Source organism: Pseudonaja textilis, chromosome 3 (assembly GCF_049901715.1).
Source record: "Pseudonaja textilis isolate UNSWEBS1 chromosome 3, rPseTex1.2, whole genome shotgun sequence".
NCBI lineage: Eukaryota > Metazoa > Chordata > Lepidosauria > Squamata > Elapidae > Pseudonaja > Pseudonaja textilis.
In genome coordinates, this window is record NC_141992.1 from 171,239,250 (window position 1) to 171,254,951 (window position 15,702).

Consider the following 15,702-nt stretch of genomic DNA (forward strand, 5'->3'; position numbering starts at 1 on the left):
TTTCCGCTGAAATTCTTGTCCTCCTTTTTTTGTCCTGTTTTCTTCTTCCTTCTTTTTGTTTTTGCTGCTTTTTTATTTTTACCTCTTTGTTTTCATGGATTTGATCCTTTTTCTGATGACAAGTTTTTTTTTCTTAGCATGCGATGGTTTACTAAACTGGGAGCAAAAGGTGTTGCTGGGACTGGAAGTCTCTAGGAATCTTAAACAAAAAAGAAACGGCGAAAAAAAAATAGACTTGCCAGTCCAGCAACAGTGTAAATGCATACACATTATTTACGTATATATATATATATATATATACACATGCAACTGGTTTTGTACTGACCAAAAAGCGATGTAAATTATGCATCTTTTTTTAAAAAAGCAAAGAGATGAGAAGTGGGCATGTTGCTTAACTAACTCTCTTTTGCAGAGATTTTTGACAGTGTTTTCTTTTTTTGCTTTTTTGTGTATGTATATAGGATTAAAAAATGCATTTTACAGCAACGTTTACAAACAGTTTGTGATCTTGCAATACTAGTGCAAGCCACCGAGCGAGATATTAATTTTGTTAAATGTTTTTTTTATTATTATTGTTTTGTTTCTTTTTCTTTTTCTGGACATCCGGTTGGAATCAGCCATTTTTCTTCTTTTTCTGATTTTATAATGTGAAACTTTTCTTGCAGCTTGGTACTGTTGAGCATTTTTAAATTCTTCCTCCCCCGTCCAAAAAATGCCGTGTAGTAAAAGAGAGAGGGAGAGAGCCAAAAAATATTTCCTTTCCAGAGTTTCACTTTTTAATATTTTTATACAGAGATAATTTTATGATAATTATCATAATGTTGATAGCTATGCACATATATACAAATAAATATATTTTCAAAAGATGGCAGTGGAAGGTTTTCCTGGAGAATGAAGTGCCGTTTGGTTTCCTTGTCAACAGAAGATGAAGTGAACAACTGAACATCTCCCCAGTGCAGGTACTTCAGCTCCTTGTAGGCGTTTCCACTCTTTGTAAATTACATTATGAGATATATTTTTTTCTCTCTCCCAAGTAAGTTCTCTTGAGTGTAGAACTGTAAGTGATGACAGAGGTGATACTAGGTATTCTTATACTGTTTAGGGGGTGCAAGATATTTTACTAATTGTATGCAGGTCACTGAAACAGCATAGGTTGTGTATATGAAGGAAGTTTACCTGAATGGAAATATATCTCACAGGAGCACTAATGGTCTTAAGAAATTGACAGTGACAGAACTTAATTGTTGTAAGAAGAAAGATGTTGGGATTTTGTTATTGCCCACTAGGTGTCTGCGACAGACAGACTGACAGTGTTTCTCCCATACCTGTTTCCTTGTGAGCCTCATATATTTCCCCACCACCACACACAGACATTTTCTCTATTCCTAAGTTCATTTTTGTTACAATAATTTTGTAAAGAGTAAAATAATTTATTGACTCCTACCTTTTTGTGTCCAGTTATGAGGCTAAAGAGTGTTGATAAATTGTAGATTTCTATTTTGGTTTGAATAATTGTTAATGTTACTGTCCGTTATTAAAATATTATGAAGCATAACTTTTTCAGTAGTGCTTAGTCATTGGACCAGACATGAATAACTTGTATGTGAAACTTTGCAGTTGCTTTGTGTTGAAATTTGAAAAGACAGAACAATTAATAAATGGATGTAAATATATTGTTCCTCCACATCATACAGCCTTTTTGAGCAAAGAAGAACAGGATAAGGATTAGATACTAAACTTTCATATGTGCAGTTTTTGTGATACTCAGGACAGGATTGTTTAGATTAAATAGACGGTATAATAAAAAAGAAATCAATAGTTTTAATAGACACAAGTATGTAGCAGTTGCATTTCATAAACTTAACCATGTACACAACCATTTGATTTACTACAACTTCATAATGTCTACAATTTGAAATACTTTGTGCATGCATTTATAATGGTGCAAAGGTTTTGTATGTTTTACCTGCAATAACTGCTAGTGTTAGAGGAAAGCCATATAAATTAAGTTGGTAGAAAAGTGGAGACTTGCATGACAACATAATTGAAAAGCAGAGACTTGCATATTTTTCCCAGAATCGTGCCATAAAGCTGCATAGCAAACTTGAGGAAATATGTAATTCATATATCACTGACCTAACAAGACTGCTTGGAAAGAAATTATTTGGAGGGTGCAGTTTGAAACCCATTACTTGTAAAACATGAGCACATTTATATAGGAATAAACTCAATTTGTTTTTCTTGGTCCAGTATTGATAAACTGAAAGATAAAATGGAGAATACAAACTTAAGTAAGCAGAAAAAGCCCCATTGACCTGATTAAAATCTTTTTCTGTATAAAGATGTTTGCAGTTGGGCTGTCTGACTGATACATCAATATAGTAATACATAATTTAAATAAATACAAAAGTATTAAGAATATCAACCAATTTATTTGCAAATTATTTTCAAGAAATTGAAGATATTGAAAGGCTCATTGCAGCAATGTATTTATAATAGTTATTGGCTTACTGGCTTTATTAGTCAGTTACACATATTTTCAAAAGCTCTGGTTTCTAGAGTGATTTAGTTAAAATTTGAAAAATAGCTATACTGTACCAATAGTCATTTATAAAATTCGTTTTAAGATGATCTGCAAAAACAATCAGACTTGTATTCATTTGTTGCCTAGGGTATCATAGGGTATCAGCTCACTGATCATGCAGGTATCATATCATATCACATATCATATCACATATCATGCAGGTATCATAGCTCACTGATTTTATAGAATAGTGCCTGATTTTATGCCATATTCTATGTATAACAGGCACTGAATTGATTGGACAAAGTTTTCGATATATATGGGTACAAATAAAACTGTGTCAAACCTATCTTTTGAAATAGAAAAACAAAACAAAACCTTGAGAGCTTTTATATTGGTGGAATCCATTGAAGTCCACTGAAATATGAATGTAATGAATGTTCATATGCTTGTATTTTAAAACTTGAGGCAAATGTATTGTTTCTGTTTTGATAAGACATAATTGTTCAGAAGAATCTGGCAGATAAAAGGTACAGCCTGAATTTGACATTTTTATGTAGAAATAAATCAGTTTCCAAGGAGGAGACCTGTTTCTAAGCAACTAAATCATATATAAAGTTAGGTATAGAATTAGCTTGCAAGTGTATTAGAGAATAGAACTTTGATACTCATCTTTTTGTCAAAGCACATGTTTTTCAGTTGAATTTAAACAAAGTTATTGGGAACAGACTTATATGTGCTAATTAAATAGAACTTTGAATATTTGAAGGCAGAAGAATATTGAAAAAATGTTTTAGTTCTCAATATGGAAAATGGGAATTTTGCAAATGTAAATTAATAGCATGTTGTAATTGATGCATAATTCATGTAGCATATTCATGTTAAAAAATGGAACATGAGCTATAATGCCATGAAACTGCTTATTAAAAAAAACTTACAGTAGTTCAGTATTATCAATAAATATCTAGAGTGTGTTTGTTGAAAAGTCAGACTTTCTTTCTAGATGGAAATAAATCTGATCAACGATATGCTGTAGAGTATACTTCATTTAATAAGAGCACCGTGCTCTTATTAAATGAAGTATACTGAAATGTGGCATTGCATAAAAAGAAATCTTAGTATTTTTATATTAAATGGTTATTTATGAATATCTATAAGGAAAAGAAATAATTTAATATAAAACTGGTTTCCAGATTTCAGTGGTAATGTCTTGTCTCCATATATTTTAATCTATATTTTATAGTACTATACATAATATACAATAAAACATAAATACTATAAACACAATCTGTTTACTCATTAAATTGGATCCAGGCCAAAACATATTGGCATGTCATATTGGAATATCAATATCCATTAATGATACTTATTTGAGTAATTGGGTAGTTATAGATGTACTTACAGTAGCATTAAGGTTGAGTAGTAAGTTTGGATTGGACTCCAAAAAAGTGCTTCAAAGCACACAGGGACATAAATGAGATGTGTGTTTGAAATTTTTTAAAACAGGTGTATTTTCCCAAGATCATGTGACTGCTAAAAATGTATCATAGTTTAAAGAATGGCAGACAGATGCTATGCTAATCATTCCCATGTACTCCAAAGCAATTTTTCCAAATTATTACATTTACTTTTTAAGTATAATCAAAACTGTTACCTTGGGTCAGAAAAATCATTATTTAATAATGGTGTTTACACATAGAGGCTTTATATGTGTGTGCATGTGCACTTACTAGAGCTATGCAGAAATTTCAGTTAAAAGGTGGGATGTGTTTCAGGCTATAAATGGGTGCTATAAATGCATTAACGTGTTTATCATGATGAAGGGCAAATGTATAAACTCAGGAAAAGATACATTCCTTTAAAGTTTATTTGTGTGCCAGTGCACCTGTCAAGTCATTTTTGCCTTCAAAATCTACATTTCTATACAATTCTAATATTCACTATGAAGTAGCTATAAAAATGGCAAACTCTGCCCCGGTACCTGATATGGTCAAGCAATTAAGGAATTACCAATTCTAATTCTTCCTGAGGTATGGAAACCTCTGAGTGAACTTGGACTAGTCACTCTGTCTTAGCCTTAATCAACCTTGTAACAAGTCAACTAAAAACAAAACACCTGATTAATAACTTCACTGTAAGAACTAAGGTGTGAACCCTGCAAAGCAAGTTGATACTGTAAGTAGGTGGGACAAACAAAAATGGCAATATACAGGTAGTCCTTGACGTATGACCACAATTGAGCCCAAAATCTCTGTTTTTAAGTGAGACATTTGTTAAGTGAGTTTTGCCCCATTTTACTTTGTTGCCATAATTGTTAAATGAATCACTGCAGTTGGTAAGGTAGTAACACGCTTGTTAAGCGAATCTGGCTTCCCCATTGATTTTGCTTGTCTACAGGTTTGCCATGACTTAGGGCCACAGTAATGGTCATAAGTGTGAACCAGTTCCCAAGCATTTGAATTTTGATTACATGATCATGGGGATGCTACAAAGATTGTTAATGTGAAAAATGAATGTAAGTCATTTTTTTCAGTGCTGTAACTTTGAACAGTCACTAAATGAACTGTTATAAGCCGAGGACTACTTGTGCTACTATATCCAAGTTTGATTACTTACCATAGTAAGTGAAGTTGCCAGAAAAGGTAGAATTAAAAAATATTCTACAGCTTCAAATATCTGATTTACAATGTGTTTAATGTAGCAAAATTTAAAAGTATATCATGTTAAGTTTACATACTATAGTCTCTGAATGTCAGATACATATTTTAATTGATACATATTCCATGCAGCAGGAACAACCCTTTCAGCCTTCAACTCCTCAAAGGCATTGTGTTCTAATCCTGTTTTTGATTCCAGATATTATGCCACCATAAAAGTAGGCAGGAGGTTCATGTGTTGGAAAACAGTGATTGTTAAAATGACATGAATCCTCAAAGGATTTATGGAGCACGGAAAAATGGCTAAGTAACTTAGTTGCAGGGAAGAATATAGAATAGAATAGAATAGAATAGAATAGAATAGAATAGAATAGAATAGAATAGAATAGAATAGAATACTTTATTGGCCAAGTGTGATTGGACACACAAGGAATTTGTCTTGGTGTAAATACTCTCAGTATACTTAAAGAAAAGATACATTCGTTAAGAATCAAGAATCATAGCGTACAACACTTAATGATAGTCATAGGGTACAATCAACAATCAAATCATACTAGGAAACAGTCAATATAAATTGTAAGGATACAAGCCACAAAGTTGTAGTCCTACAATCACAAGTGGGAGGGCATGGGTGATAAGGAGTGATGAGAAGATTAATAGTAATAGTAGTGTACACTTTGTAAATAGTTGAACAGTGTTGAGGGAATTATTTGTTTAGCAGAGTGATGGCTTTCGGGGAAAAACTGTTCTTGTGTCTAGTTGTTCTGGTGTACAGTGCTCTATAGGGTCGTTTTGAGGGAAGGAGTTGAAACAGTTTATGTCCGGGATGTGAGGGATCTGTAAATATTTTCACAGCCCTCTCTTTGACTCCTGCAGTATACAGGTCCTCAACTGAACGCAGGTGGGTTGTAATTGTTTTTTCTGCAGTCCTAATTATCTTCTGAAGTATGTGTGTGTCCTGTTGGGTAGACAGGAAATGTCCACAGAAAAGGAATGAAACCAGACATGGCAGTAGTCAACAGAGACATGTGAGGATCAACAGCCCAGTTCTGCTTGACAAGGAAAGGGATTGTATCCAGCTTTTTCAAGAAATGCTTGGGGAGCATTAAAAAGGCAGACAATGTTTGTCCCAAGTTTTTAAAGAGGATATTATAAATAAAGTCAGGTTACTAATCTAGTCTCAAAAAGCTATTCTAAAACGAAGGAACAATAAAAATTGACTGTCAGTCTCTGCCCCCTTTACTTCCCAAGGATAGAGAACTAACAGTAGCTTCTATCAGAGTATGCATTTGAGGAATTATTTTAGTGTTGAATGTGATTGGTTTTGGAAATTACTTGTGTAATGAAGGGAGGGTATGGCCTAAGGAGATCAATGCCCTATATCAAGGCATGCCTAATTATTAGGCAATTTCTTTTTCTCAGACAATATGGGCAAAAAAAAAAAGATTTAACTGACTCTGAAAAGTCAAAAATTGTAAAATGTCTTTCAGAGAGATGCAGCACGAAATTGCTAAGATATTGGGGTGTGATCATAGAACCATTAAACATTTTATTGAAAAAAGTCAACAGGGTCGCAAAAAAATGCATTGAGAAAAAAAGACGCACATTAGCTGCCAAATATTTGAGAAGAATCAAATGTGAAGCTACCAGGAACACATTTTCCTCCAGTGATATCATATTTCAGAACTGCAACCTACCTGGAGTGCCTAAAAGTACAAGGTGTTCAGTGCTCAGAGACATGGCCAAGGTAAGGGAGACTGAAACCCAACCACCACTGAACAAGACACATAAGTTGAAATAACAAGCCTGGGCCAAGAAATATCTGAAGACAGATTTTTTTCAAAGATTTTATGGACTGATGAGTGACTCTTGACAAATCAGATGGATGGGCCCATGGCTGAATCAGCACAGAGCTCCATTTCAACTCAGATGCCAGCAAGGTGGAAGTGGGGTACTGGTATGGGCTGGTATTATTAAAGATGAGCTAGTTGGACCTTTGGGAGTTGAAGATGGACCCAAAATCAATTTCCAAACCTACTGCCAGTTTTTAGAAGACACTTACCACAAGCAGTGGTACAGGAAAAAGTCTGCATCTTTCATGAAGATCGTTATTTTTATGCAAGACAATGCTCCCTCACATGCATTGAAGTATTCCACTGAGTGGCCAACCAGTAAAAGGCCTTAAAGAGGAAAGAATAATGACATGGCCCCCTTCCTCACCTGACCTAAACCCTATTGAGAACTTGTGGGTCATTCTTAAACGGGAGATTTATGGTGAAGAAAAACAGTACACCTCTGAACAGTGTCTGGGAGGCTATGGTTCCTGCTGCGCAACAAGTTGATTGTCAACAGATCAAGAAACTGACAGACTCCATGTCAAGAAACTCCATGAATGGAAGGCTTATGACTTATTGAAACGGCTACATAGGTCACATATTTTTCTTGAAATGTCAGAAATGTTTATTTGTACATTTTGAGCTGTCTGTTTATTATTCTCACTTTAACAGATGCAAATAAATGAGCGAGATGGGCAAATGTTCATTTTTCATTTAGTTGCATAATAATTCTGTGCCTTAATAGTTGCCCAATAATTGTGCAAACATAGATATTCTCTTAAGAAAGCCAAAACCTCACTTTTACTTTCTTAAATATTCAGGTTTGAGGTTTATTAACATTTTGGATTGACAGAGAGCACTAGCTGTTCAATAATAAAATTAATCTTCCAAAATACAACTTGCCTAATAATTATGCACACAGTATATCTTTTATATATGTCCGTATAAAATTTTGCCTAGAGGAAGTACAATTATATTTCCTACTGATGTTAAAAACATTTCAGAATGTCTAATTAAAAATTAATTTAAGAAATATTGAAAGAATGAAACAGAGTTTTCATTCTCTAAAAGAAGTTACTTTTGTTTCCAGTTTTCAGATGGAAACTATACTTTGTAGAGACATATTTGAAATTTGATATGGGATTAATTTATCTATGAAGCATTATCATTTTCACAATTGTCTGTGATGTTATAACTCAAGGATTCATTTACCAACAATTAAAATAAATGATCAAACTTATCTTTTAAGGGCTCAACAAATTTTAAATGCTAGGGAAGTATAATTAATTACTTTTATTAATTAACAGGTAACTTGTTTCAACAAATAGAAAATATATCAGAATCTTTGTGTAAATAGGTTCTATTCACTTCTGCAACTCATTCATTTTTCAGTACGTTAAAATTCTGTAGCATTTCTGTGAATGTATGAACGCTAGATTTCTTGTATCTTCCTGTACAATACCCCCTTTTTTGGAAACCCTCCTCAAACACTCCTGTTGGGAAATATTTCATAATAACAAAGAGTACAGAGATTCATTAAGCAGTGGAATATAGAACTGTTTTTCAATTTGAACTTTGAATAGCTTCTACATAAATAAAATTTTTTTAATTTTTTTATAGTTTGGAATTATTAAAATAGTATGATAGCACTTGTTGTTTTCTTGTAAAATACTATGTTCCCAATCTATTTTTTAAAGAGTAGTTTAGAATTGTGCAGAAGCTCTCAGCTCCAATTCCACATATTTTCAGATAGGGCTAGGGAAGATCTGTATTGTAAATCAGAGAGCTGCTATTGCTCCGTATGAACAAGAATCACTTAAATGCACTAGTCTTTTAATTTGGGAAAGGATTAGGACTGCTTCAGGATTCCTTTCATTTAAATCCATACAATCTCTAACTTACTTAAAAGTTCATATCAATTAACTTACTCATTGTTTTCACTGGAACTGAAATGTAACCAACAATATGGATTCAATTCCACAGTGCAACTTGAACTTTATATAAGGTATTTTCTTTCATTGAGTCCTGCCTTTATAATAGAATTAGAAAGCATTAGTTATATGAGTATGAATTTTAAATATGTTTTCTTTTATATTATTCTTGATTTATTTAGACACAATAATGTCTGAACTGGATTCCTCCAAAGTCATAAAGAAAATTAAAGATAAAACGTGGAAATATTTGCACTTTTTTTGTCATTGTCTTCTGTATGTAAATATACAAATTCCTTGATCTGTAATTATAGTTTAGACTTAAGAGTGAAGTAACTTGTACATACTTACCCTCCTCCTTTTAATTTGTGTGTGCAAAAACCAGGTTTTTAAGGCTTAATCCTGAGGGATGATGTTGCTTTTGTTTTTGTTTTGCTTGCAGCCATGGCTGCTTTTCTGGTTAATCTCAGATCTTTGGACATGGAAGTCCATATATCTTTTTCTCTATGGGGAAAAAAACAGCAAGAGAGAACAGATAAAATGGCACAGGAGAATTAATTATCTGTCTCTTGTCTCTTGCCAGCTCCTGTAGCATTTGTTACATTTGTAGTGGCCCCCAATCTTTTGGGCATCAGGGCCCAGTTTCCTGGAAAGGGTTTTTTCTGGGACCAGAGGAAGCATGGTTTTGTGTGCTGCCTGCATCCCACAGATGGGGCTTCACTTGTTTGCATGGCCCTATTTCTTGCATGCCATAGACCAGTGCTGGTCCATTTATTCCAACTATTTTTTTTTAAAACAAAAAGCACAGAAATGAAGTTACATGTAATTTCATGTAATTTGAATGTGGTACTTGTTATTTGTAGCGTGCAATAATTTTAACAGGTTAAGAAAAATGGCTAATGCTTTTTTCAAAAAAGTTTGATATTGTGCATTGAACTAGACAAGCTACTCAGTGGTGGATTTCCAAATTTTTTCCTACTGGTTTGGAGAGCGTGCTTTGCACGTGCGTGCGAAGGGCTCAAAGACCGCCCTCTGTATCAATGCTGGTGAGCTGTGCTATTTTTCAGCTCAGCTGAGGCGTGGCAATCTGCTCTGCCGCATGAATCAGCCAAGCTAAAAAGCAAGGGAATATAGGAGAGATAAGAGTGGGTGTGGGTGGGCGGGGCCAGCCAGAGATGGTATTTGCTGGTTTTTAGAATCAGTCAAAATTTCCACTACCGGTATGCCAGAACCAGTCCGAATCTGCTGAATACCACCTCTGAAGCTAGTGATTAATTAATTAATTCAATTTAGCCACTATCTGACTGTAAACTGACTCTAGGTGGTTTGATTACAAAATAATAACATAATTCTATGTACATGACAAGACACTTTATATAATAAAGAGTGCTATCTTAGGAGGGTCTCTTCATATTCAACTAACCAAGTGATGCATTATTATGTGCATTACAGGCTAACAGTTTGCACCTGAAAGCAAGAGATAAGATTAATAGACCAACAAATAATGTTCACATTTCATTTGGCAGAGCTACTTTGAATTCATGTTAAGCTGCTTTTTTATTACATCTTTTGCATTTATGTGGTAATAGGGACTATATAGTTTTATATAAATTTAACAGAGAAAGCAATGTTAGTTGTAGAACAGGCTTCCATAAATGCATTAAGGTCACTTGAAACCAGAACTACCTTTGCTCTTACTTTTACCAAAATATTAAGCTTTAATAAACCAAAAAAACCAGAGTTGGAAAATAATGTAGTAAAGATTTTATTGATTATATTTCATTAAAGAAAAAAAATAGATATATTTTCCTTAGTACATAGTTTCATTGTATGATATTTCATATTTAGGTTTATTCTTAGCAAACTAACATAGGAGCCAACTCTATTTCATAAAAGGGACATTATTTTATTGCAGATAAATGCAGAATTGCACTCCAATAGCAGACAGTAAAGGTAAGTTGGGTTTAACTTTTGGGTTCTTGATGTTCTCTGAGCTTTTCTCGTAGACATTTCATTATTTGATTAGATAAAATCACTACAAATGAGTATGAAATTTGCTGGCACTAAAAACCAAAAAGAATTGCATTGTTAGAATAACAAAAATCCTTTCTGAATATTTTCCTGTTTTATGTGTGTGTGTGTGTATGTATGTATATTGAATATATTATGACAATACATTTATATTTATAAATCCGTTCTATTCAAACACGACTGGTTTCAAGTATGCAGTGCCTGTATTTTATTTTTAAACTTATTCAGTATTATGGCTAATGATCAGCTATTCTGAAAAAGCAGCTAGATAAATTTCAAACGGAATGTGTAAGCGATGTAAAAATACAGATTCCTATCTAATTATATTGCTCAATAGTTCACTCTCATTTAAATGAGTCTCAAAAGATGGGAATAACTTCACTAAGAGGAAAAAATTGCTTGCAGACACTGATTCTATGGTGTCCTTGTATAGATCACATTTTCTATAGATACCCTTATTAGTTTAAGGGACATGCCTGAATTTTCCATGTATTTAACAACCTGTTGACCAAAGGTTGTTCTATCTAAAATAAACTTAAATCAGTGCTCATAATCTGAGTCTAACTGATTATAAAGGGGTTTTCTTGGTGTGACTTCAGTCTGGGCTACCCACTGCCAAAGAAATAAGCAATTGGTTACATTGTTTTTCTACTTATATTGAGAATCAGAATATCCCTCTCACCTTTCTGAAAACAAAGCTACCAGACATATAATTATGATTTGAAAAGGAAAAATATGGAGTCTTGAGATTAAATGTTTGGATGATGTAGTGTTAGCCATTAAAGGATATACCTTAGTTCTGCACCTGTGTGTATGACAGTTGGTGATTGGACCATATGAAGGACTGATAGGTGCCTTGAGATCAATACAGTAAAGCAGCTTTGGTTACTGAGCCGAAGTCAAATGTTCTATCATCACACCAAAATAATTGTAAGGTGTTTATGACACCTATATACTTGCTTAATTTCTCATATTTTTATACAAGATAAAGATAAAGATTCCAATTAAGTAAATGTGTTTGTTTTCGGAATGCTAGTGGAGAATGAAGGCAAGATTTTGCCATGGAGCTTAAAGAACCATCCTATAAGTATAATTCAAGATAAAGTTTCTCATACATTTATATAACTAATCCGATAAGTTTACTTAATAAAGTATATGTTTTGCTTTATTTTAAACTATAACTGATCATGTGTGACTCATTCTGCTGGATTCTTTAATAAATTCCCATACTTTGAGAACACAGCAAGGCAAATAACATTGGTACATGCTGTTTGGTATAACATTTACGATGTATTCTTAGCTCAGGTTTCCTTTTAACTATGGATACTGGAAATTGCAGATAATTGTCAGCCATATTAGAGCCAGAAGCTTCCATCCTGCCACATTCCTGTGCCTGGGAAAGTAGGAGGGGGGATTTTTAGAGTGTTGGTAGTTAGACATAATAGCATTTTTCTTTTCGGTCATGTTATTCCTGCACCTGGAGGAGGAGTGGTTGGAGGAATGTCTCAAGTTGGGACAGTTGGTCATTGGACCATATGAAGGACTGATGGGTGCAGGGTTGGGTTTTGACTTTTGAATTACTAAGGGAAAACCCAGAACTCTCAGAATTGGGTTTTCCCAGATATGCCAGTAACCCTACTCTAATAAAAGCAAGCTTTGAGAAAATGCCTGTCTCGGAGTTTTTAATTGGAATTGGGTTTTTCTGGAACCCTGACAATAATATCACAAATTTATTGTATTAATAAAACTATCATTTTATGTTAATATTATTTTTGTATTGCAAACTTCGTTGCAATCCTTAGGCTGTGTACAACATAAACACAAGCTGGGAAGGGGTATCTCAGGCTACTAATCTGATGCAAATGATTTAATAAATTTGATGAGCAAGAATTTAAATTTTGAAAAGTAATAAATTTATGTTCAGTGATTATATACATAGCACTCTGAGATAGGTGATGTCAAGTTATAACTTGAAACATTTCATAATGATTTAACAAGATGTACTATAGTTTGAAAATAATTTTATGTATTAGGGAAGTTAAATACATTTTTAAGCCAAAAGAAATTGGGAGGAGGGTTGTCGTTACATATAAGGTTGCCAGATTTTTCAATTGACAAAGCTACTGTTTAAGCTGGCTCATGCTGACCAAAGTGCTTTCAGCAGGGATCATAATGAGTACCAGTAATATATAGTACAATCTAATGTGTCTAATAGAATCCACTGAATAGACTGAATTACATCTGAATAAAAACACTGTCCTGTTCAGATCCTGAACGAAAACGTGATCATCACGCTGTAATAACCATATTGAAAGAGCATGTATTAACAGACTAGAAAGTATGACTGAGATTTTATAGTGCAAAGCACAGTTAATTGTTGCAAAGCTACAAGCTGATTAACTGCAGTGAATGCATATTTTATTATGTATTTATTATGCAATGCTAGCCACTCCTGGAGAACTGAATTCAACTCTTTTCACAGGTTTTTTTCACTGTTAAGAAATATCCAATATTATCCAGTTGAGAAATAGGAGTGCCATATAGGAGAGACTGAATAAATCCATCATAATACTGTTTGGTCACGATTAAATCAACATTGTAAAAATGTCTTTTATTTATTTTTTTACTGAGGAATCTATATATATAAAAGCGAAATACCACTCAAGCATCATCACAAAATCTCCAGAACCATAAAGCCTACAAACTTGAAATTTGGCATGTATGTTCCTTTTGGTTTCTAGGTGCTCACTAAGAAAGGATTTTTGAAATGATCGTCAGAGCATTAGTATTTTGTATATTATTATTAACATGCTCTGATGCTAAGGAATTTTACTCTCCCTCCTCACCTGAAAAGAAATCTGGAAAACACAAGTAGAGGAGAGGAGTTTCAGTTTCACAGCACCAAGCAGCTTTAGTACAGAAAGTTGACCTAAGCCATGCCCAGGCTCCTTGCTGTCTCCTTGCTCTCATAGCAAATACTGTTTCAGTTTCCAAACAGCCCTCAACACACTGACAGGACACTAGCCCAATAAATACCAATGGATGTTGGTAGACAGAAGCAGAATCCCCCCCACCTTATTCCCAAAAAACTAAGCCTGACCACATAGTTTTGTAGCGAAGCATGTTTATTGAGCTAGTCTGTGATATAGTTTTGAAATTAAAATATAGTTGTGATTTTAAGATGGAAACTATAACAATATTAAAAGTTGAGAATTCCCCAGGATTGGAAAAAATAATTTAGATTGTAATTAGTGATTGCCAGATTGTTTATAAACAAATAAATCAATCTCATTACAAAAACTTAGTTCACCCTTACCAATTGGCTAGCAACAGAAGCTTCACAGATTCAGTATGGTTAGATAAGCTACATTATTACACAGGAAAAGAAGTCATATTTATGCATGGGAGAAGTCAATTAACTACCTACTGGACCTGATCCATTCCAACCGCTTGGATATACTTTTGGATGTGTGTTTGTGTAATATGTTTTCAGACTGATGTTTCCTTGAGGGCTCTGATCCTTAAAATTTTCTAGGCTTCTTCCTCTATGACAGCAAAGGTCATTAAAAAGGTTTATAAGTACTTTTCGTGTAACCAAAAGCAAACAGATCGATACCGGAATTGGATGTTACCAAAAGAAGGAACCAGTAGAAGGATCACAAACAATCCTTTTTTGGGTGCTTCAGTGGCATGTTTCTTTTGGAGTGAATAAATGTATCTTTGCAAAATGTCAACTGAAATAGATAAAAAGTAGGGTATAATTCCATATGCAAACCCAAAATCAATGCTGAAAATTAATACAATATATGTGCAGTACTTAGTTACATTTTTTCTTAAATTATTGTGATGACAGACAGATATCCTTAGAGGCAGTAATTCTGTTTTCATGAATGAATGTATGCAAAATTACACCTTCTATTGGTCTTGCTGGAATGTTCACTAATATAATGAAATAAAATATAACTTTAATTATGGACTGATCTATAAAGCTCGGGCATGGTGAATTTAATTTAAACTAAATCTTTTGGGTGTTGGAAAATAAAAGATCTTAAGTAAAAACTTGTGCATAAAGTACACTGTGGAAAGGAGTGCTAAAATGGTTCCTGTTAATCCATTCATTGAAAAATAAAGAAAATTGGGTAATAAAGTTCATAGCTTTCCTATACATTAATTAATGCTTAAATATGGGTAATAAGATGAACAAATTAAAGATCAGCTTAATTCTTGGTAACTAGTTGGATGCAGCTTTCCTCTTGAACCAACTTACAGCTTTTGTGTTTGCTTTTACTCTTCTGTTTATTTTTTATTTTTTTAATTTTGATTTGTCAATCGCTTACAATATAATAGATATAAGTATGAATACATGAAATGAATACATGAAATGGGTACATATAAGAAAAATAAAAGAAACAATAGGACAGGGACGGTAGGCACGTTGGTGCGCTTATGCACACCCCCTATAGACCTCTTAGGAAAGGGGTGAGGTCAATAGTAGACAGTCTAAGGTTAAAGTTTTTGGGGTTTGGGGAAAAAAAACACAGAGCAGGTAGAGTATTCCAGGCATTGACCACTCTGTTTCTGAAGTCGTATTTCCTGCAATCAAGTTTGGTGCGGTTAACCTTGAGTTTGTATCTTCCATTGGCTATCTTCTTCTGAAATTAAAAGACAATATAGCTGAGGATTGGACTGTGGGGTCCTTAGTACTTTCTAAGCTTGGTTATTTT

General features: G+C 33.7%; 1 protein-coding gene across 9 annotated transcripts in view; it reads left to right on the plus strand.

Moving 5' to 3' along the window:
- Nucleotides 1–15,702, plus strand: part of RALYL (RALY RNA binding protein like) — a 223,883-nt gene that overhangs the window by 398 nt on the left and 207,783 nt on the right. For 6 of the 9 annotated variants that reach the window (XM_087931464.1, XM_087931469.1, XM_087931467.1 and 3 more), the window contains exon 2: nt 866–959. The exons of 2 other annotated variants lie outside the window; for them this stretch is intronic. The gene's annotated coding sequence lies outside the window, so the exon portion shown is untranslated. Of the gene's footprint in view, nt 1; nt 960–15,702 lie in introns of those variants that run through there. One more of the 9 variants, XM_087931465.1, reaches the window with a different exon arrangement.